The sequence below is a fragment of the Cryptomeria japonica genome, chromosome 4 (assembly GCF_030272615.1).
Source record: "Cryptomeria japonica chromosome 4, Sugi_1.0, whole genome shotgun sequence".
Classification (NCBI taxonomy): domain Eukaryota; kingdom Viridiplantae; phylum Streptophyta; class Pinopsida; order Cupressales; family Cupressaceae; genus Cryptomeria; species Cryptomeria japonica.
This window is the reverse complement of record NC_081408.1, coordinates 595,113,200-595,116,938: the sequence shown is the minus strand read 5'-3', so window position 1 is coordinate 595,116,938 and position 3,739 is coordinate 595,113,200.

Below are 3,739 nucleotides of genomic sequence, written 5' to 3'. Positions count from 1 at the left end.
GAGCTGTAAAGTCTGAACCTGCTTTTCATGCATCATCATCATCATCTACCGGAAAAAGTGTTTGGAAAATCCTATATGCAAAAGAATTGGAAGACATGAGGAAAGAAGATGAAGAATTTGAACAACTTGAAACTTTATTTGCTAGAAGAGTACCTAAAGGTCCGACAGGAAGTAAGTATGAAGGAAAAGCACCTTTTAAATAGTTTGCATGTAATAAGATTGGTCATTTTGCATCTAGATGTCTTGAAAGGAATGGAAGGTTTGAGGAAAGAGTTAAGAAATCATTTAAGCCTAACTAGAACAGATATAGATTCAAGAAAAGTAAACAATGCTACATAGCAAATGAGGAAGGAGTAACTGATGACTCTAGAGATGAATCGGCAGAAGACTCTGCTAGCGGATCTGATAATGGAAAGGAATGGGTGTTTCTTTGAGTTAAAAGAAGATGAATCGGAACCGGCTATCATAAATGAAGAAAAGGCCCTGGCAGCAAAAGTTGAAGAAAAGGATGAATGGGTAATTGATAGTGGATGCTCACATCATACGACTAGAGATAAAGGGAAACTTTTGTCCCTGCAAGAATACAATGGTGGTCAAGTCAGATTTGGAGATGAAAAAGCATGTATGATCAAAGGTAGCAGTATTATTTCTTTGGATGGCAAGTATAATACTGATAATGTCTATTATGTAGAAGGTTTAAAGCATAATCTTTTGAGTGTTGGTCAATTGGTGGACAAGGGTTTCCAACTTCAGTTTAAAGATAGATAATGCAAAATCATTAACAAGACTAGTTTAGAGATTGCAACTGGTATTCAGACTGGAGGTAATATCTTTCACTTGAACACTGGTAATAAGACATGTTTGATTGCTCATATTGATGAGAGTTGGTTATGACATAAGAGGTCGTGTCATGTTAATTTTAATTGTATTGTTAAGATCAGTTCAACTAAGGCAGTTAGAGATATACCTAAGATTATGAAGCCTCATAATCTGGTATGTAAGGAATGTCAATAGGAAAGCAAGTTAGAAGTTATTTTAAGAGCATACATGATAAATCTAATGATGTACTTGATTTGATTCACACTGACTTATGTGGTCCAACAAGGAGTAGAATCTTTCAAGGTGATAGGTATTTCATGTTGATTTTTTATGACTATTCTAGGATGATGTGGGTGACTTTTCTAAGGGAGAAGTCTTTAGTCTTTGAGAAATTCAAGATATTTAAAGCAAAGGTTGAAACAAAAACTGGATTGAAAATGAAATGTCTAAGATCAGATCATGGTGGTGAGTTCACTTCTCATGAATTTAACAGTTATTGTGAGACAAATGGTATTAGGAGACAGTTATTTGCACTTCAGACTCCTCAACAAAATGGAGTAGTGGAAAGAAAGAATAGAACCATTTTGGATGCAACAAGATCTATTATGATGGAAGCCAAATTGCCTCATATCTATTGGAGAGAAGCAGTGAGTACAACAGTCTACACATTCAACAGAGTTCACATCAAAGGTGAAACCGGTAAGACTCCTTATGAATTATGGTTTGGACATACACCTACTGTTAAATATTTCAGAATTTTTGGAAGTAAATGCTATATCAAAAGAGATGATTCAATTGGAAAGTTTGATCCTATATGTGATGAAGGGATATTTATTAGATATTCAATTCAAAGCAAAGCATATAGATGTTATAACAAAAGATTGCAGAAAATTGTGGAGAGTGCTAATGTGAAAGTGGATGAGCAGTACAGAAATAAATCTATATCATATGATAGGGAACCGACAGTGAAAATGATCATAATTGAACCGACAATGCAACCAGTACAAGAAACTAAGACAGTTACACCAACACAATCAAAAAATTCAACTGTGACTAATGACCAGAGCAGTGAACATAAAGTTCAGAAGACACCAAGGTATGTAAGATTAAATCATTATGAAGATCAAATTATTGGAGATAGGAACAAGGGAGTTATGACAAGAAGAAGGCTGACAATTCAAGAGGTATGTCTTATTTCTCAAGCTGAACCGACAACTGTTATTGAAGCTTGTAAGGATAAACATTGGTTAAAGGCTATGAAATATGAATTAGATTAGATAGAGAAGAATGAAACTTGGACTTTAGTTCCCTGACCTAAAAATAAGAATGTTATTGGAACTAAATGGGATTTTAGGAATAAACTGAATGAGGCTGGTCAAGTTGTAAGAAACAAGGCTAGATTGGTTTGTAAAGGATATTCTCAAATGGAAGGAATTGATTATGGTGAGACATTTGCACCTGTAGCTAGAATTGAAGCTGTTAGACTATTTCTTGCCTATGCAGCTTATAAGAACTATAAGGTTTATCAAATGGATGTTAAATGTGCATTTTTTAATGGTGAACTTGAGGAAGAAGTATACATTGAGCAACCTGATGGATTTCACTGATAGATGATAAAGATATGATTTGCAGATTGAAGAAAGCTTTATATGGTTTGAAACAAGCTCCTAGAGTTTGGTATGCAAGGTTGGATAAATATCTTTTGAAGCTTGGTTTTACTAAAGGTAGTGTTGATAGTAATTTATATTATAAGATCACTAATAATGATATTCTGATTATTGAAGTATTTGTTGATGATATCATTTTTGGAGGAGAAGATAAAATGTGCATGGAATTTGCTAGCAATATGAAGAATGAATTTGAAATGTCCATGATTGGTGAGATGAAAGTTTTCTTAGGTTTGCAAATTACTCAAACTGACAAAGGCATTTTTATCTGTCAAACTAAGTATCTGAGGGAATTGTTGAAGAAGTTTGGTATGGATAATTCCAAACTGGTAAGTACTCATATGGTGACAAGTGAGAAATTATCTATCAAGGATACTTCTACACCTATAAATCCAACAAGGTATAAGTCTATGATTGGTGGTATGTTATATTTAACTCAGACTAGACCAGATATTTTGAATGCAGTAAGTATTATTTCAAGATATCAAAGTAATCCTAAAGAAAATCATGAATTTGCAGTAAATAGGATATACCGGTATTTACAAGGAACAATAGAATATGGTTTATGGTATTCTAAAAATGATGATTTCACTTTATGTGCATATACTGACTCAGATTGGGTAGGAGATACTGATGACAGGAAGAGCATTTCTTGTGGAGCTTTCTTTCTAGGAAAGAAACTGGTTTCATGGATCAACAAAAAACAGCCATGCATTTCTTATCTACTGCAGAAGTTGAGTATGTTGCAGCAAGAACTAATTGCACTCAAGTCCTGTGGATGAAGCAAATGTTGAAGGATAACAAGGTAAATTGTAGTAAACTGATAGTTATCTACTGTGATAACTCTACAACTATTGACGTGTCTAAAAATCTAGTATTTCACTCTAAAACTAAGCATATATCAATAAAGTATAACTTTCCGAAGGAGAAGGTAGAAGGAAAGGAGGTCAAATTGGTTTATGTGAACACTAAAGAACAGATTGCAGATATATTCACTAAACCGCTATCTAAGGAGTCATTTGAGTATTTGAGAGACAGGTTAGGGGTTTCTACCCCTCCGATAGAGACTTGATTGATGTAGTTTGTCATCAGTCTGACATGCATTATCAGAGATATTATTCATTCTGGCACTGATGAGTGGTGCTACTACTTAGGAGGGGTGGTCAGCTTTGAGATTCAGAGGTTTACATTATTGCTTTGATATTTTTGTCAGATTTCTGGCATTGATATCAAAGGGGGAGTGATAGTGATGT